We start from the raw sequence: 21,199 nt of genomic DNA on the forward strand, positions 1-21,199 counted from the left end.
CTCCCTCTCTGGCCTCTAGGTCACCAGGCTGCCCGTTATGGCGCACACCTGTTACCATCGTTACGCGCACCTGCGTGTCATCAGACTCACCTGGACTCCATCACTTCCCTGATTACCTTCCCTATCTATGTCACTCCCTTTGGTTCCTTCCCCAGGTGTCATTGTTTCTGTTTCTTGTCTGTGTGCTGTTAGTGTTTCTTGTTTTGTATTATGTTCCATTTAATTTATTAAAACACTCACTCCCTGAACTTGCTTCCCGACTCTCAGCGCACATCGTTATAGAATGACGCCTCACCTAAGGGAAGAATCAGGGAGTGTTTTTTGTTGTTGTTTTGTTTTGGTGGGAATGATGTCGGGTCCGAGAGTCGCTACAGGCTCTCATGCCTTAGCCGGATTGCCAGGCTCCCCTGCCTCAGCCGGCTTGTTGGGCTTTCATGCCTTCGTCGGATTGCCAGGCTCTCCTGCTTCCACCGGCTCATCAGGCTCTCATGCATTACCTGGATCGCCAGGCTCCCCTGCCTCATCCGGTCTGTCAGGTTCCCGCGCTCCAGCCGGCGACAGGTTCCTGCGCATTAGCAGGGGTGACTGGTCCACTCCTGATCCCCGGGACCGTCCCTTTGATTGGGGTCCTGCGGCTGGAGCCGAACTCGCCGGGAGGGTGTACCGTCACGTATGCTATCTCTCCGGCGCTGTAGGTCACCATGCTCCCGCATCTCAGCCGGACTGACAGATTTCCCGCGCCTCAGCAGAGGTGACTGGTCCACTCCTCATCCTTTCAATTTAATCCACCAGAAAATATAAAAAATAATACAACAAAAAGTATTATTATTATGTATCACATCCGACCATGATTGGGAGTCCCATAGGGCGGCGCACAATTGGCCCAGCGTTTCTCTCCCTCTGAAAATAGAAATAAATTGTTTGGCCTTTACAAATATTATTTTGGACTTTACTCAGATTACAATCGCTCACTTTAGGTTTTTGAAAATGAAATAATCTCCAAAATATCGTTATATATTATCAAATTGATGGCACGGACATATAGTCCGGCACCTACAGGAGTGACTCACTCATTCATGGCTTTGGATCAAAATAAACAAGTACCAATTCTTTAATAAAGAAATGTTTTGGTTATCCTGACCTGGACACCATGTACAGTATTATAATAGCCCAGTATGGGCTATTAGCAGGACAATAAACCTTTACCAACACCTCTCTGTGATTTGTTACTTTGTGCTTAAAATCCTATTGCTTCTAACTTCAATATGCTCTTTAAATAAATAAGACCTACACCACTTTTAACAGCACATTACTCAACACTAGTGAGACTCATGTCGCCTACGGTAGGCCTACAGTATATCGAAAAATATGACGTGACTCTCCGCCATTAATTACATATAGAGGATTGGAGGATTCTAAATTAAAACCAAAAGCCGCCTCATGGGTCTCCCAGTGGCAGCCGGCACGGGTATTGAACCTGCATCTGTAGCAACGCTACGTATAGAACCTACAGATGCAGGTTCAATACTCGTACCGGCCGCCACCGGGAGACCCATGAGGCGGCTTTTGGTTTGCTGTTTACCCCTACATGATATGGAAACATGTAGTAACTGAAAAAGTGTTAAACAAATAAAAATATATTTTATATTTGAGAATCTTCAAAGTAGCCACTCTTTGTCTTGATGACAGCTTTGCACAATCTTGGAATTCTCTCAACCAGCTTCACCTGGACTGCATTTCCTTCACTCTGTGGTCTGACTCATCGCAAACCATCTCAATTTGGTTGAGGTCGGGGGATTGTGGAGGCCAGGTCATCTGATGCAACACTCCATCACTCTCCTTCTTGGTAAAATAGCCCTTACTCAGCCTGGAGGTATGTTGGGTCATTGTCCGGTTGAAAAACAAATGATAGTCTCACCTAGCCCAAACCAGATGGGATGGCATTTCGCTGCAGAATGCTGTGGTAGCCATACTGGTTAATTGTGCTTTGAATTCTAAATAAATAAATCACAGACAGTGTCAACAGCAAACCACCTACACACCATAACACCTCCTCCTCCATGCTTTACGGTGGGAAATACACATGCAGCGATCATCCGTTCACCCACAACGCGTCTCACAAAGATACGGCGGTTGGAACCAGAAATCTCCAAATTGGACTCAAGACCAAAGGACCAATTTCCACCAGTCTAATGGCCATTGCTTGGGTTTCTGGGCCAAGCAAGTCTCTTATTATTATTTAGTAGTGGTTCCTTTGCAACAATTCGCCCATGAAGGCCTGATTCACACAGTCTCCTTTGAACAGTTGATGTTGAGATGTGTCTGTTACTTGATCTCTGTGAAGCATTTTTTTGAGATGGTAATTTCTGAGACTGGTAACTCTAATGAACTTATACTCTGCAGCAGGGGTAACTCTGGGTCTTCCATTCTTGTGGTGGTCCTCATGAGAGCCAGTTTCATCATAGCGATTGATGGTTTTTGCGACTGCACTCGAAGAAACTTTCAAAGTTCTTGAAATTTTCCGGATTGACTGACCTTCATGTCTTAAAGTAATGATGGACTTTCTTTCTCTTTGCTTATTTGAGCTCTTCTTGCCATAAAATGTACTGGCTCAAACGCATTAAGATGGAAATAAATTCTACAAATAAACTTTTAAGAAGGCACACCTGTTAATTGAAATGCATTCCAGGATGACTACCTCATGAAGCTTGTTGAGAGAATGCCAAGAGTCTGCAAAGCTGTCATCAAGGGAAAGGGTGGCTATTTGAAGAATCTCAAATATAACATAAATGTTGATATGTTTAACACTTTTTGGTTATTTCATAGTTTTGATGTCTTCACTATTATTCTACAATGTAGAAAATAGTACAAATAAAGAAAAATCCTTGAATGAGTAGGTGTGTCCAAACTTTTGACTGGTACTGGATATGTAATAATATTCGACTAGTATTGGACTTGACAGACTACAACGAGCACATTATGAAAGATAGCTTTATTTAATTTCTAGACTTTTACAAGGCTTTTGATATAGTTTAACATTATTTTATTTTTGGGACTCTTCGATTTTTTGGTTTTGATCAATATTTTCAAAGTGTAATTAAGTCACTTTACAGGAATAGTAACATCTCTGTTAAATTATCCCATGGAACTTCACAGATATTCGACATTATACGCAGAATTAAAGAATGCCCAATTTCTCATTTTTTTATTGGTCATACAAGTTATGGCACTTCATATCAATAAGGATAGTTTTAGGGATATTCAGACACAAGATAAAGAGATAAAATGTTCACAATTGGCTGACGACGCCACCATTTTGTAAAAAGATCATAACGAAGTCAGGAAAGCTATTGAGTGTATTAATGCCTTCCCACATGTATCTGGTTTATCTCTGAATATTACAAAATGTGAATTATTTACGTTGAAAAGATGTGACTTAAACTCAATATGTAATATCCCTGTAAAAGATGTGATCACATATAATGGTATTAAAGAATAGCAAAGATCAGAAAGAAAGAGCCAACTTGAATTTCTCTCCTATTGTAGAGAAAATTGGAAAGAGATTTAACCCTTGGTTATTTACAAATGTTTCTTTATCTGGACATGTACTTTTGTCAAAATCTGAAGGTCTGTCCAGATTAGTTTATACCTCCCTTGCTTTGGATGTTCCTCTGTCAGTAAGTAAAATGGTTGATACTAAATGATTATGAAAAGTGGTAGTACTGTATGTAGCACCCAAAGTGAGGGAGGATGGAACGCTCTGGATTTTAAAACCTCTAATATAATCTTTAAGATCAAATGTATACAAAATGATTTAAGAAATAAGGATTGCATTTGGAATATAATCCCTCATTTTATATTCCAACAGATTGGTGGTCTATATATCTAATAAGGTGAAAGAAGAATCATACAAACTCATTCATTGAATCTACCCTGTAAAGAAATTTATTATACACAGATTCAAAATAGCTATTGATAACAAATATGCATTTTGTGGTTGTGACCCAGAGACTCTTGAACATTTATTTTGGGACTGTTCTTGTGTCAGAAGATTTTGGAGTGAGTTAGAAGATTTTATTTAAAAAGAAACGACTACTAATGTTGATTTGAAAGACTCGGATATTCTATTTTATTTTGATCCAAATGATATGGACTCTGATTAAACTTTCATTGTTAATTTGTTTATTTTTCATGGCAGATTCTTTATCTATGAAATGAAGTGGGCGGAGAACAAACCCCTCTTCACATTGTTTAAGATTGTTATAATTTCCAAATATTATATCATTTCAAAACTAAGTGTAAAAACAAGAAAGCAATACGTACCATAACTTTTTGGACAAATTGAAAATATATCTCGATATTTAATACCCTTGTCTGTTAGGTTTATGTACTCTTGTTTGTATGTTTCTGTTTTTGTATTTGTTTTGTACATAAAAATATAATAATGCAAATAAAATAATTAAATCCCCCTTCTGTTTGAAAAGACCTGGATGGTGATTGGGACGTCACGCTCCCTCTTTACTAGATTAAAGCTAATAATCTCTCAATAACGAGACTAAATCAGGACTGTTAAACTGCATTCTTCTCTGGTTGGCTCCACTGTGTTAGGGCATGCACATTTCCCTTTACTGCCTTATTTTATGACAGCAAGTAAGAGTTGATGTTACTCGCTTTTGTCAGCAAAAGAAAATGGGTACTTTTATGACTCACCTATACTTGTAAATCAGGCTGATAGCTAGATATAATAATATGCTCAAATTAAGGAGATTTATTCCCAGTACATTTTCAGATTCAAATCTACAGATGTACAGTCATTGAATGATGAACATCAGGGGGAATACCTCAGAGAGTCTACCAGGTATGAGTGGAGAAGATATATTTAAGAGGGGTGTTTGTCTGCAATACTCAAATGATAGTTTGTCACAATGCACTCTGGTGGACAGCACTACAGAGCACAGCAGGACCCCCAGTTCCTAGCGGCTCCACTTCTAATTAGATTCCACACCAAATGAAAGCCCTGAGAAAGCCTAAATCACAACCAGAGGGCCCTGCTCTCTGCTATTTTATCTTTCTATAGCTTACACACATTGCGCAGGAACTCAGTGACTAGCCACAAAGCGGAAACTAACAGACACAATATCTCTCCACTCATATCTCTCCACTCATATCTCTCCACTCATATCTCTCCGCTCATATCTCTCCACTCATTCACTGAACATGTCCCATGTCAAAGTCCCGCCCAGCCAACTTACTTGTCAACAGAAAGCAGATCGCGAGAGCAACAAAAATAAGAAAACAAATGAATTCCTATAAGTAGTGACGAAATAAGTACAGTAATCTACTGAATCCTTTTGACTATGTAGTAAAACCAAACAGCAAGAGAGCTACATAAACACAGTTAGGCTTAAGTATTGAAAGAAGAAAAAATCTAATCTCTCAGCGTTTTGATTAAAACCAGGAAAAATGACACCATTGTAGATGGTTGCAACTCCCCCACCCCCCCTGCAGTGTATTGTGGTAAAGGCCAGGATGCCCCTGGTTACCTTCCTGGGAAAGTAGTGCCGGGCTCATAATGAAGCAGGGACTCCTGCTGCAGCGGTGATTAGGACGAGATGCCTTAGCTATGAGGCTGCTAGATCGTGTGTCAGCACAGTCTCCTGCCCTGCAGGACTGAAGTCATTCACTGTAACACAACATTGACCCCAGAGCAGCTGAGTGGCTGAGATCTCGCACCCTCTCTCACACATTTAGTGCGGCGCTCAAGCAGCAGAGGTAGGAAGGAACCCCAGAGATTAAAGATATTACATGGTGAAGAAGAAGGGGAGGGGGGACTTTGACAGCGGATCTTAAAGCTAGACATTTTTTTTTTTACCTCAGTGCTCTACCGTACAGCTGGCACCATGTAAAAAAGGAGAGTGCTGACGCATTCAGAGATGTGTTGGAAGTATATTTGTTATGCCGGTCAGGACAGTTTCATGTGATTGAGAAAGATGGCGATAGGCCCATATCTTGTTAGTGTTCTGCATACACTTACGTTACAAAACAGCAGCCGAGAGATTATTACTGTATCATGATTAAGACAGAAAAGTGGAGAAATCAAGAAACTGATCATCAATTTCCTCAGATAGAGAAGTGAATAATACTAATATACTTATGTCAGAATTATTAAGCAACTCTGACTTTGTCTAGACGCAGATCCAAATTAGTTTGTTTGGGTCCTGTCCTGACCATCACTCTGGGGGACCACTTGTTTGGGAGACAAAGACATTCCAACCAGGAGACAACAACAGTCTCCATACTAGGGAGAAGGACCAAAACCTCGTTCCACGGCTTGACTGTGTCTCTGCTGACCTTATGCCAGAAAGCCGACTGGAAATGCCAGGAATGCTAGACTGCAGCTCGATAGGAGACCATGTTCACCTTATTGGCTACTGGTGAGCAGAGCCTCAGAGACAATGTCCATGATGAGTTCCCACACAATAGGAACAAGACATTTATGACTCTTTGGCCATGGAAAAATGAGAAGAGGTTCACACTCGGGACACACCGGTGCTGTAACCCCGCTGACACCCCAGGAATGGGAATGCTCGGCTTGACTTCCTGACATTTTTTAGCAAAGAGATGAGTGGAGTTTACAGGGCTGGAGAAAGGGTCTCCCCACAGTGCCCAATGAGCCTGTCCCATTTGGGGTGATTTAAATGCCTGGTTATTACCTTTCCCAACCATTGTCTCTGCAAGTCTTACAGACTAATGCCTTTAACCATTAGTCTCAAAACTCATTATGTGAAGTCAGCAGAATTCCTGAATGGCATTATTCTACTGCAGCGTTTCCCAAACTCGGTCCTCGGGACCCCAAGGGGTGCACATTTAGTTTTTTGTCCTAACACTACACAGCTGACTCAAATAATGAACTAATCATCAAGCGTTTATTATTCGAATCAGCTGTGTAATACTAAGGCAAAACCCAAAATGTGCACCCCTTTGGGTCCCCAGGACTGAGTTTGGGAAACACTGTTCTACTGGCATGTGAAAATGACAAGCCGAAAACTAGGCAACCCAAATTAAATTGTTAAGCCAATCTCAATGCAAGGAATGTGGGCTTCCATTGACCATGAATACGACAATCGTTAAAATATATTGTAGGTAAGAGACAAAAATCTATATTTGAAGTGTTGCCCAAAAATTAAATTGATAATCTCGTTAAACTTTCTCACAACATGAGACTCTGTCCCCATCATTGTGGTGAGTGACATACAGACCACATAGGCTATGTAGGCTTCATAGGCCTACACTTCAGTACAGCCTATGGATAATGCACATTGTGAGTCTCATCCAATACATTTTCTTTTGCGAGTCGACTGCGAGAGAAAAGGAAGAAATGAATATGAATGCAATGGCCTCCAGATAGATGATAACTGTGGACAAGTAGCAGGTCATTTGGTTTACTTTGTTTAGTTCTCAAAACAACATATCATGACATTCGTTTCTGGGTTGTCGCAATTGCAAAGACTTTTTTATGCTGATGGCGTATTGATGAGAAACATTGACTGAGTAGCCTACATGCACTTACACAGGAAAGCTTTGAAAGATGATATCTAAACATTTGATACGAAGCAGCAAGGTTTGAATTACCGATTGGCGTGCTCTGGCTGCAGGATAATCATCGGTCGATCATCGGCATTACGAGTCTGAAGTTGTTTATGATTGCCACCTACCGGCGTTAAGGGGACATCCCACCTCTTCAATGGAAACGGTGGAAGGACTTATTTCGTACGCATTGGTCGTGGATCATAATTTCCTTGAAATTACATGTCTGTCAGAATGCCCTATTTTCCCCCTTTCCAAAAGTCCAAAAAGATAATCAACGCAGTAAAAAAAAAAAGAAGCATCTCTTAAAAATGCAGTGGCTTAAAAAATTGTGTTACAAATAGGTGTTCATAATACTTTGTTGTTAATCAAACAATACAATCATATACAGGTAGGCCCAGGTTATTGTTCAAATAGGCTATACAACAAGAATCAAAAGCATTCAATATACAGACAATGGTCAGTCAGTGACTGAGAGAAACTGGTGTAGCAGGCAGAAAGGGAGACTATGGTTAACCCACTGGGAATCTATAGGATCATCAGTCGTTTGGTAACAGGTTTAAAATGCCTGTGGCTTAATGTATGTTTATCTTATTCTCTAAGGATGTTTATGTAAGTGATCATTTTACCTTTATTTAACTAGGCAAGTCAGTTAAGAATAAGAACAAATTCTTATTTTCAATGACGGCCATTGTGGGTTACCTGCCTTGTTCAGGGGCAGAACGACAGATTTTGTACCTTGTCAGCTCTGGGATTCAATCTTGCAACCTTTCGGTTACTAGTCCAACGCTCTAACCACTAGGCTACACTGCCACCCCATAATGAACTGTCATACTCAGTAAGTTGGAATGTCTGCAAACTGCAGCAATCATTCATGTCTCTGTGATAGGTTAGGCCTGCTCTATACTTTCATTTAAAATCACTGACTACAAGGTGTACATTAAATGTTCATAGAGATTTTACATATTTGTAAAATTTTCTTACATTAATTGCTGGCTAGCTAAATAACCCTAACCCTTTTCTGTCAATTCAGTATTTTCTTCATATTTAGACCTATCCCAATTAAATTGGTGTGCAGTGATGCTACCGGGAGCTTCTTTTGATACCTATCACACATAACCCCAATTAGGACCATGCCTGAACCAACACCTTTTCATCTACTGAGTCTCCTGCTCCTCCACTGATAGCCACTGTGTGCTTCAGCTGGTCTGCTGCTATTTGAACCTCACATTTTAACCTTTTCCCAATTAGAACCATCTTCCACTTGGGGTTTACTTGCTCAAAAGACAGGGAGAAAACAGACCCCCTTTTAACAAGTGTGCTCCATTCTCTAGTTTGCTGGAAGTTTACCCACATCTGCCACAGCCCCTAACCCCTGGAAGAGAATGGGTCGCTGCAAAGGTCAGGGGTCAGTACTTGTCCTATTGTGGCCTAGAGCCAACTCCAATCCAAGGCTACCGTCAGCAGGGGAGAGAGCTCAGGTGGTTTCAGGTCCACCGGGATGAAAACTGAACAGGGATTGTTGCTTTGACATGGTCTGCTGCATGGAAGAGGTTAAAAGGGACTGTTCAGATTTTCTAATTAAAATAGGGACTGAGAATTTGCAGTTGCATAGATGCGTGTGAAGCAGCTTGGTGAGAAAGTGCTCGGGGGGTTGGGGGGGGCTGGTGTGTGAGAACGGCTCTTGTTAGGAGCGTCACAACAGGCAGGACAAAACCAGGCAGCCAAGTCAAGCTCCACTCTGTCTGTAAGGTGACCTGGTGCTATTCTAAAGGTTTATTATAAAACAGCAGACCCCCTCTCTTTCCCTCACTGTCTTTCTCTCTCTCAATTTCTTTCTCTTATCAGCAAGACATCGTCTATAATTGACCTGATTCCCAGATTCTAGTTCCCTCTGTGACCACCCTTGCTGTAGCATAAAAATGGGCAGCGTAGGTGACAGAGACTGCCTGACCAAAAAGAAAGGAACGTACAAGAATGTATTCTTCTAATGGCATTGAAAAGAAAACAGGAAAATCAGCATAATGACCAGCTCCTCTCCTCCCACACATCCACTCACTCCCTCTCTCTCTTAGACACACACACACACACACACACACACACACACACACACACATACATACACACACATACACACTCCTTCACCTCCCCCTCTTCTCTTCCTCATCCAAATCTTGATTAACCTCCTCTCACACACCCCCTTTCCCTCCCACACACATTCACATACACACAATGTGCCTTGGGGGCCCCCTGACAGATGGGGAGAGAGGGGTTTCTTGGGGGTTTGCTTGGGACAAATGGCAGCCTGGTTTAGTGTGTTGTTGTCAGTATTTGAATTGATCCCTTTGGACCACAGAGGCTTCTCACTGCCAGTGTGTCACAATGGCAACAAGTGTGTGGAGCTGGGAGCAAGCTTGTGGAGGCATGGGACCCTCACTCATGAATGATAGCTTAGCAAATGTCCCTCTTTTCATTGCGGGCCATCGCTCGTTTTCTTTCACACTCTCAAAACGTAGCAAAGCTTTTTATAAAAACATTTTTTAGGGGGGGGGTTGATTGGTTTGAGATTCTGAAGTGTAACTTTCTGTCAGATTTTTGGGGTATTTTATGTATGGTAAATGTCTATGTGTTAAGTGGGTGAGCTCAGTCTCACGGTACTGTCTGAGAGATGGTGTAAAGCTATCTGTCATCAGCTAAATGGACTGAATGTGATTGGGTTCCATCTGAAAGGGCCTTTCTGGGAGGTCTTGATGTTTTTCATCCCGGTTAGATAAACACCATGTGTGACATTCCATAAATTCAACTAGATAACCGCAATAACAGCCTCACAGAGAATAAATCACAGTTCTATTTTTGTTGATTCATTTTAATCCTTGCCATTCTGTAGAAATATCTATGGATAAGATCATGAGGGAATTTCCCAAGCACATTGTCACAGCAAACCATAAACTCCACTATCAAATGTGTTTGGTTTGATGTGGCTGCTATGTTCATGGAAAAATATCAGACCTGGTTTCATAGCGTTTGTTTTCTTTCTAATATTTAAGCTGCACTTACCTGGCGGAATCGAACCAATGGAACAGTCCCAAACCCCACCCAGGTCTGGGCCCGTATTCACAAAGTGTCTCAGAGTAGGAGTGCTGATCTAGGATCAGGTCTTCCCTGTCCATATCATTTTATTCATTATGACTGAAAGGACAAAACACATCCTAGATCAGCTCTCCTATACTTTGAGACACTTTGTGGATACAGGCCCTTACATGGTCCTATACATGTGAGAAATGAGATCCCCCCCCCCTCCCACCCCCAGGATTAGAGCTCAGCTGAACGCCCACTCTGACCCCCTCAATGACCCGGCAGAGGAGGAGAGGCTTGGTTAAGGACGAAAAAAAAAAGAAAATGGAAGGTGATCGATTGATTGGTAAACAAACAGGGTGGACAGTGTGGCAGAGCAGAAGGGACTGGAGGGAAGAGCTGGGGTGTCAAATCAAATCAAATCAAATTTGATTGGTCACATACACATGGTTAGCAGATGTTAATGCGAGTGTAGTGAAATGCTTATGCTTCTAGTTTCGACAATGCAGTAATATCTAACAAGTAATCTAACAAATTCACAACAACTACCTTATACACACAAATGTAAAGGGAGGAATAAGAATATGTACATATAAATATATGGATGAGTGATGCGGCATAGGCAAGATGCAGTAGATGGTATAGAATCGATGAGTAATGTCAGATATGTTAACATTATTAAAGTGTCGTTTTTTAAAGTGACTTGTGATACCTTTATTAAGTCCATTTATTTAAGTGGCCAGAGATTTGAGTCTGTATGTTGGCAGCAGCCTCTCTATGTTAGTGATGGCTGTTTAACAGTCTGATGGCCTTGAAGTAGAAGCTGTTTTTCAGTCTCTCGGTGCCAGCTTTGATGCACCTGTACTGACCTCGCCTTCTGGATGGTAGCAGGGTGAACAGACAGTGGCTCGGGTGGTTGTTATCCTTGATGATCTTTTTGGCCTTCCTGTGACATCGGGTACTGTAGGTGTCCTGGAGGGCAGGTAGTTTGCCCCCGGTGATGTGTTGTGCAGACCGCTCTACCCTCTGGAGAGCCTTGCGGTTGAGGGCGGTGCAGTTGCCGTACCAGGCGGTGATACAGTCCGACAGGATGCTCTCGATTGTGCATCTGTAAAAGTTTGTGAGTGTTTTAGGTGACAAGCCACATTTCTTCAGCCTCCTGAGGTTGAAGAGGGTGAACTCCTGCTCTGGTGCCTGTTACACCACAATTGGTCACAGCTCATTACGCTAATCCCACAGAACAGTTAACCCTCCTTTTAATAGATCTCACTCTAGCACCATATTCAAACCACAATATTGGTATAATGCAAATACGACCAATTATGAAGCAGTGAGCAGGTTGTAATGGCAACAGGTTACAAGTGTACTGTACTGTATTACTTTTCATTCCTTGCTGAGGATGTTTTTGTAACACCATGTATGGCTAGTAAAGGGGTGATTGCATGCATTACAGTTTAGTGAATGGACAACATGTGGGCCAATATCTAGATTCTTATTACTCTTTGCAATAACTTCATTAGTCAATATGATTGTGAAATATGGCCCAAAATGATCTATACATAGACGATGCACATCTCAAGAACATCATTGTGAGGTCTACACTGGTTACGGGTCAAATAGCGAATGTACAGTACATACAATTCAAGACGTTACGTTCTCTCGCTCTCCTCATTCGGCCTGCCTAGCAATGGCAAGTACATTACCATGTGTTTGAGTTGGGTAGGTGTAGGGTTATGCACGTATTGTTCAACAGGCAAGGTCCGCATATTAAGAAAACACAGGGCAGAGAACAGCGAACTCACAAGGAGCCTGAATGAGAATCAATTAATTTTCATTTACTGCCATTTTCACTGGGCTTCAGATTAGCATCTGTGTACCTCAGGCCAAACTGGCTGAGGCCTTTTAGTGGGGAGCGAGGGAGACACATTAAGATAATGACACAGGGAGAGAGGGAGACAAAAGAGAGGGAAAGGCCGTCCTCTGCTCTCATTAGCACCATAGTGCCCTCCCTTCGCTGACTATCGTCACACAGACACCACTGGTTGATGGTTAACCACCACTACCAGTGGTGTGCCAAAATCTGAGGCAGGCCACTAATGGCTGCTAATGGGCAACAGGGTACCAATGAGCTCAGACCCAATCAGGACGATAGAGAGCACCTTTTTCACACTACTGAGCCAAACTAAACCCAGCCGAGCTGATCTGTACTGGGCTGGAGTGGGTGTGCATTCATCATAATAACTGGAACCTTGCTGGAAAGGACAATGTGAAAAGAAATGATCTGAGCCAGCAGATTACGGTTGGCTTCAGTGAAAAGAAATGATCTGAGCCAGCAGATTACGGTTGGCTTCAGTGAAAAGAAATGATCTGAGCCAGCAGATTACGGTTGGGTTCGGTGAAAAGAAATGATCTGAGCCAGCAGATTACGGTTTGGCTTCAGTGAAAAGAAATTATCTGAGCCAGCAGATTACGGTTGGGGTCGGTGAAAAGAAATGATCTGAGCCAGCAGATTACGGTTTGGCTTCAGTGAAAAGAAATTATCTGAGCCAGCAGATTACGGTTGGGGTCGGTGAAAAGAAATGATCTGAGCCAGCAGATTACGGTTTGGCTTCAGTGAAAAGAAATTATCTGAGCCAGCAGATTACGTTTGGGGTCGGTGAAAAGAAATGATCTGAGCCAGCAGATTACGGTTGGGTTCGGCACAATAGTGTGATGAACAGACGGTCATTCATAGCACATCACCGCCATCTACAGCCAGATCATATAGTATTTCTAACTTGTTCTCTTGTGGACTTTGGAGAATGGTGATCCACCTCCAACCTTTAAAAAAAAATTGACAGTATGCATTGATAGTCTGTAGGACAACTTTATACCGAAATAATGCATTGTGAGAATTATATATATGAGGTTGAAGTCGGAAGTTTACATACACCTTAGCCAAATACATTTAAACTCAGTTTTTCACAATTCCTGACATTTAATCCTAGTAAAAATTCCCTGTCTTACGTCAGTTAGGATCACCACTTTATTTTAAGAATGTGAAATGTCAGAATAATAGTAGAGAGAAGGATTTATTTCAGCTTTTATTTCTTTCATCACATTCCCAGTGGGTCAGAAGTTTACATACACGTAATTAGTATTTGGCAGCATTGCCTTTAAATTGTTTAACTTGGGTCAAACGTTTTGGGTAGCCTTCCACAAGCTTCCCACAATAAGTTGGGTGAATTTTGGGTGAATTCTTCCGTGAAAAGCGGAAGACTATGAAGCATACTGTATGTTAAAAAAAGATGGCAGCGTCTTCAGAACAGTGTGCGACTCAAGATTCTCTCTCTCTCATGTTAGAAGTGGCAGATTGTGGAAAAGAAGCCAAATTAAAATGGGATTAGATGTGAGAAGCTGGGAGGGTGGTCGGAGCTAGGAGCAAGATGCTGTTACTAGGGTCCACGTGTAGGGCGGGATCCAGACAGTATGAAATGGGGCAGAAGGTATGGGCGAAGAAAAGAGTATGAAAGCCCAAATGAGGGAAGGTTGCAGACAGGGTCACAGCTGTGACATTATGGAGACAATAGGGGAGACTGGGTAAAAGTGTGTAGACATCCCATCTTGGCCAAAGCTGTCTCTCAGCTGGTTTGATCACCTGTCTATTAAATGGGAACATATTTCTCGGCACACACAAAAGGAGAGACCGCTGACAAGGGAGAGGGGCCTTTAAGTGGTTGGATTATAACACTGGGGGCAGTAAATCCCATTTCCTCTCGATTTGGGTGACTGGACTGGACAAGCTTGTTAGACCCACATATGTGGATGGATGTCTACAATATTGAGTGGAGGATTTTGTTAACGGGAGGCATACAGGTCAGGTGTTACATATACAGTATGACGTCTGCACACAATATAGGACAGACAGGTTCCCTTCAAAAAGTGTTAGTAAGGGACTGGTGTTTCGCCAACCCAAACACCGACTGTGTCAGGGCAGCAGGCCTCTAAGTCAACAAGTAATATCAATCAATTCAGAGCTCCTTCCCTAAAGGTTCCTGCATGCACATTGTGCACACACATTGACATACTTACACTCACGCATACATACAAAATGTAAGCAAGTCACTAAGACAGAGGATTCCAGCCTGCCTCTTTAAGCTGACCACAAGCTGTGCACCCCATGAGCTCTGCATGATTTAAGGCCCCGTGTTGGGGGGGCTTTGCATTGACACCCAGACAGATATTGGACTGACCTCAAGTCCTTTTCCACTCAAGAGACACCACCCTAAAACAAAAGCAGACACGACAGCGAAGAGGGGGAGAAAATAAGATGGGTTAATTGTTCTCTCACAATTAGCCCATCACTCAAGAGGAACATTAAGCAATCTAGCAAAAAAGTAGCAAAGGGAGGTGGCAGTAGAAGAAAGGGATGAAAGAGGAGGGGGCACTAAAACACCTACTGAGCGAGAGTGAGTGAGAGGCCCTGCTATTGAAGGCGAAAAAGACAAGGAACAGTTGACAATACTGTACAATGCTGTTCTGCACCATTAAGTGGCACGGAGGGCAGGGACAATGAGGCTTATGTCCCCAGAGAGAAGGGGACAGCAGCTCCAGAAGATTTGTCCCTTTCAGCCCATATGCTTTCCGGCCGCCTCACAGGACGCTCCTGCCGCCACGGCCGCATGCTCGGCATCTGGACACACGAGGTCCTCGGTCACCTCATGACCAGGGAGCGAGTAGGGGGAGGGAGGGAGGCGGGGGGGGGGGGTCACTTTAGGAACACTAAAGGCTAATCTAGTTTAGATTTTTTTGTAATTGTGGTTTCCCTGAAGCATGAGTAAAGTGACTGCACAAGGTTATAATGTTGGCCCCCTTGTCAGTGTTAGAGAATATCATGAGTCTATTCTGTTTTGGAGACATAGTATTTCATATGCATTAAAGTCAAGTGATTATAGCATGACATGTTGCTTTCATGAAATCCTTGCAGTTTTGATCCATAACTCTGCCTAGAGTGCTGAAATAAATTCTACTTAGAATCTACCTCTAGCTTTTGTATGGAACATGCAGTACATACATACAGGCTTTTCAGAGATGCTAGTGTCTGTTTTTGTAAGATAATACATTTGAGTCTGCATGTGGGCAATATCTGTCCTGAAAGTATGTTGTTACACACTTTCCCTTTACTTTTTGCTATGTTGATATGTTTCTCCCAGAAGCTTGTTTTGTGCAGATGTGAATATCTGAATAATTTATACTGTTCTGTGTTTGTTCCTGAGTAACACAGGGTCCTATCTTGTCCCTTCTGGACAAGTGACAAAGAACTGTCACAATGATTGACTGTGGAACTGCTGCCTGCATTTCAAACAAGAGACCTGTCCATCTTTAACACACAGACCCTCAAAAACAAAAGGAGAAGAGAGAAAAGGAGGAGTCGGGGCGCAGCCCAGAGAAGAACAATCACCTCTTAACAAGTGTTTACCCTCATTTGGTTGCAGAGCTGTGGTGCAATAACCTACCGTAACAAATGGCTGCCGCTGATCCAGAAAGAAAACTCAGAGGCTGGTGAGGTCAGGGGTCACTAACTCTGCCATTGTCCCTGACAGGGCAAGCACACTCCAGCTTTTCTCCAGCTTTCAAAGGCCTGTGCTGAGGGTGGAAAGATAGGCCTGAAAACACTGGGTTGGGACCAGGGGCTTTGTGGTAGCTGAGGAAGAAAGAATCAGTCCCAAAAGGTTAAATGAAGAGCGAAAGGGCCCTTCTGTCCAATTACTGAGGGAAAAATGCTCCTCGTGACCTGTCAGGGTCAGAGTTCAGTGCAGCCTTTGGCAGCGGCACACTCAGGCCCTTTGTGGCCCACATGAGATGAACCTCCGCAGTGTTTATCTAAGTGACTCCCCGGCCAATAGTAAGGGTATAAATAATTTTGGGGCCTGAATGCTGCCACTTAACAGAATTAATTTATAGACCTGGACCTTGGCGGGTCAAATTCTTTAACAAACCTGTTTAGCGCGTGGATGCACATGAGGACGATCCATAGAAGGGATTTCTAAAGCATTTCTCTCATGTTTTCTTGTCCAAAAGAGAAGTGAACAAAACTATCCATGGGGTTGTTCTCATCATGGTTTCTATACCAGTCCTAATCCATTACCATCACATAGGACCCACTTAGAACAGAGACACATAAATACACTAGAGACTGTCTACATCAGATTCTGTCCCCAGCAAAGCTATGGGGACCAAGTGCATTTTTCGCTTTCAACTCCAATTGAGAAATGGAAAATGCAAGTCTTGCCAAGTCTCACCTTGAGTGCGACCACCATCTCTCCCTGCCCCCTCCCCTCCATCTCTCCCTGCCCCCCTCCCTTCGCTCCCGCCATTGAGTCCGGGGACTTTCCCAATCTTCTGCCCATCGCTGTCTCGGGCTGCACTTGTGGTGCTAATACCTGCTCACACAAAGCCCGTTGGAGTGGCGTGGTGAGGCTTGGATTAGACTGCCGGAACTACTCCCCCCTGAGCCCATTGGCCACCAGGGATTAACTGACTGAATTAATCATCTAGTAGTTGTTATGTTAACAAGCAAGGTGCAATCATATTACTGGTTCTGATCTGACTTCTCCCTCTATTTCCTACCTGTTAACGCACCACAGTCAATTCCAAATCTATCCAGGAATCCCTGGACCATGATGTTGTGTGGTGTTGGCCATGGTGATTACGCCGGTGGGGTTGGGGATGGCACAGGTGGTGGTGGCTGAGCAGGCCAATGAAAAATTCAAGACTCAAAGCTATGGCCTCTAGTGAGGGACTGAAAATGACTAAAAAGTCATCTCTATTAAACCGTAAATAAAGCTTTGAAGTTTGTGTGATTCAGATTTCAGATAGGCGTTTGAACCTTCCAGTGAATTTTTGATTCCACAAGTTCCACAAGATTCCACAACCCAGCTCGTTAGCCAGCATTAGGATCCATCTTCACAAAAAGGATTTGCAGAAGATTGTAGAGTATCCAGGTTAACAAGGTTTGCACTTGGGAGTCAAAGGTCATGGAAGTTATTATTGGTGAGAGTTTGGAATAAAACAGCCTAGAAAAAGGTGTTGTACCGAAACGTTGACCACAATAAATGTGCAGAGGTAAACTCGTCTAAGCAGGAGTTTTTCTGCAAAGCAACATCTTCAACCATATTCAACAATTTCAAAGATGCATATAAGGATAATACATTCATTAGGCCCTAATCTATGGATTTCACATGACTGAGAATATAGATACACATCTGTCGGGCACAGTTACCTCACAAAAATGTATGGGTGTGGATCAGAAAACCAGTCAGTACCTCGTGGGACCACCATTTGCCTCATGCAATTCGGCACATCTCCTTCGCATAGAGTTAATCAGGCTGTTGATTGTGGCCAGTGGAATGTTGTCCTACTCCTCTTAAATGGGTGTGCGAAGTTGCTAGTTATTGGCAGGCACTGGAACACGCTGTCATACACGTCGATCCAAAGCATCCCAAACATGCTCAATGGGTGACATGTCTGGTGAGTATGCAGGCCCTGGAAGAACTGTGAAATTTTCTGCTTCCAGGAATTGTGTACAGATCCTTGCAACATGGGGCCGTGTATTATCATGCTGAAACATGAGGTGGTGGATGAATGGCACAACAATGAGCCTCAGGATCTCATCACAGTATCTCTGTGCATTCAAATTGCCATCGATAAAATGCCATTTTGTTTGTTGTCTGTAGCTTATGGCTGCCCATACCATTACCCCACCGCTACTATGGGGCACTTTGTTCACAATGTTGACATCAGAAAACCTCTTGCCCACACGAGGCCATACACGCTGTCTGCCATCTGTCTGATACAGTTGAAACCATGAATCATTTGTGAAGAGCACACTTCTCCAGCGTGCCAGTGGCCATCAAAGGTAAGCATTTGCCCACTGAAGTCGCCTATGATGCCGAACTGCAGTCAGGTAAAGACCCTGGTGAGGAAGAGGAGCACGCAGATGAGCGTCCCTGAGATTGGTTCTGACAGTTTGTGCAGAAATTCTTCGGTTGTGCAAAGCCACAGTTTCATCAGCTGTCCGGTTGGCTGGTCTCAGACAATCCCGCAGGTGAAGAAGCCGGATGTGAAGGTCCTGGGCTGGAGTCGTTACACCTGGTCTGCAGTTGTGGGGCGGATTACGATAGAGAAATTAACATTAAATTCTCTGGCAACAGCTCTGGTGGACATTCCTGCAGTCACAGCATGCCAATTGCACACTCCTGCAAAGCTTGAGACATCTGTGGCATTGTGTTGTGTGACAAAACTGCACATTTGTCACGGTTGTTGTAAGAGATGGACCAAGGTGCAGCGTGTGTTGAGTTCGACATTTATTTAAAGTGAAACTTCTTCAACAAAACAAATAACAAGCAAGAAAACGTGACTACGTGGTGCAACAAGCACAAAACCAAACAATATCCCACAAACACAGGTGGAAAAAATGGCTACCTAAATATGATCCCCAATTAGAGGCAAAGATTACCAGCTGCCTCTAATTGGGAACCATACAAAACACCAACATCGAAATATTGAGCTAGAACACCCCCCTAGTCACGCCCTGACCTACTACACCATAGAGAATCAAGGGCTCTCTATGGTCAGGGTGTGACAACATTTTAGAGTGGCCTTTTATTGTCCCAAGCACAAGGTGCACCTGTGTAATGATCATGCTGTTAAATCAGCTTCTTGATATGCCACACCTGTCAGGTGGATGAATTATCTTGGCAAATGAGAAATTCTCACAAACAGGGATGTAAACACATTTGTGCATAACATTTTAGAGAAATAAGCTTTTTTGTGAGTATTGAATATTTCTGGGATCTTTTATTTCAGCTCATGAAAGATGAGAACAACATTTTGCGTTTATATTTTGTTCAGTATATTTGAAATGAAAGTCTTAAAATAAACTAGAGAACAATCCATCAAAGCCTTGCTGCTCTTAAATGAAGCGGCCTGGAACAAAGTATGTGCTATGAAAGCTTTAAGTCGCTTCCGCTGTGGAATCCATTTTGCATGCTACCAGAGTACGGTCCATGGTACTGGGACAACAGGACAATGTGTGAGGGAGAGATGGGAATGGGGGGATGGAGGTTGGAGGTTGGAGCCGTTGTTGAGGATTTTCCTCTCCCTGGGATTCCTCTCGGCAGGCCCTCTCTCCATCCCTCAAGACTTGGGCTAAGCCTGTTGGACACGCATCAGGCCTGGTGAAGGGGAGAGTCTAGGGCTCCCAGGGGCTTACAGGCCCTTAGAGGGAGCGGGGTGACCTTTAATCAAGGATCAGGAGCCAGGCCTGCAGCTGAAGGCCCCCAGGAGCCCTGATTATACCTCTGGCCTCGCAGCCCACTGCCACCACATAGCATCAGTCGGGTTGAGATGAAGCGGTCAGCACAGGCACGAGGTATATGACAACACGGCTTAATCTCAATAGGTTAGCGTTATCCTCATCCCCATACACTGGACAACTCACTCCAGAAAACCCATAAGGCAGGGGTGCATGTACAGTATATATCCTACTCTCCAGATCTTCACTGTCTACGGGTTTGGTCTGCTGGTCACCAACTCGAAGACAAACACAAAAAATGTAATTATGCCTCCTGGACACTGTAGTTGTCCCTGACAAATAGATATCCCAAGTGAAGTTTGTGCATGGATTGAGATTCAGCTAATGTGCATGTTTCCTCTGTGTTTATCAGAGAGCCAGGCTCGTCCTCCAATGGATTGGTCATGAAATACAAATAGTGTCAGAAGTGGGATCCTTAAAGCACATAGTGGTCCATAAATTGTTACCGTTTAGTATACTAAGTTCAGCTAGGCGGCGTGTTGACCGCTTTCCCCGTCTATCCTCAGATAAGGCAGAGTCGCAGGTCACCATATGGAGCAGCTCACATTTCTGTCTCTGGAGTTGAGATTGGGGTGGAAAAGGCAACATTAGGGTAACATTAAGGTTAAGGTTCTGACCACTTAACTAGGAGACGTACTTACTTGTTAAATCCGTCATAAATGTCTAATCCAGAAAACGAAGAAAATGACTGGTAGGCTGGGGAAATGTTCTTAGTGATGTTGATTGGCAGATTCACTCGTACCGTAAGTGCTGTACTATTTGTTTAGCAGTTTCATAACAGATAGAGGCTTAGGACAGCAGGGGTTGTGGAGTGGAGGCAATAGAACCGCTGAAAGCCTCACTGACAGGGAGGCAGCGTGACACTAGCCCTAGAATCATCACTGAACCTACCGCGCAGTTAGTCTCATGCTAGATGGCATGGATCTGCTCTTTCTTTACCCGAAGAATGAGCGGGCACTCAATTAAGGGCTGCCCATTGAGCCTGCAGAGTGAGCTTGAATACTGGCCCCTCCAGAGGAATGAAGTCCCATGAATAGATGGGAAGGCCCTCATGAAATATTAAAGAGCGGACAGATTTCCCACAATATTTGTACACCTCCCTTTGTGGGGATTTCTCCCTCCATTGAGCCCGAAACTGTTAACACATCCGCTCTGAAGCACGGCCCGCGGAACTATGCTAAA

At 43.3% G+C, this 21,199-nt stretch overlaps 1 pseudogene; it reads left to right on the forward strand.

Annotated features, from left to right (window-relative positions):
• Nucleotides 1-349: 349 nt before the first annotated feature.
• The window catches only part of LOC123727314 (forkhead box protein I2-like), a 33,060-nt pseudogene continuing 12,210 nt past the window's right edge, over nucleotides 350-21,199 (forward strand).

The sequence above is a fragment of the Salmo salar genome, chromosome ssa15 (genome assembly GCF_905237065.1).
Source record: "Salmo salar chromosome ssa15, Ssal_v3.1, whole genome shotgun sequence".
Classification (NCBI taxonomy): domain Eukaryota; kingdom Metazoa; phylum Chordata; class Actinopteri; order Salmoniformes; family Salmonidae; genus Salmo; species Salmo salar.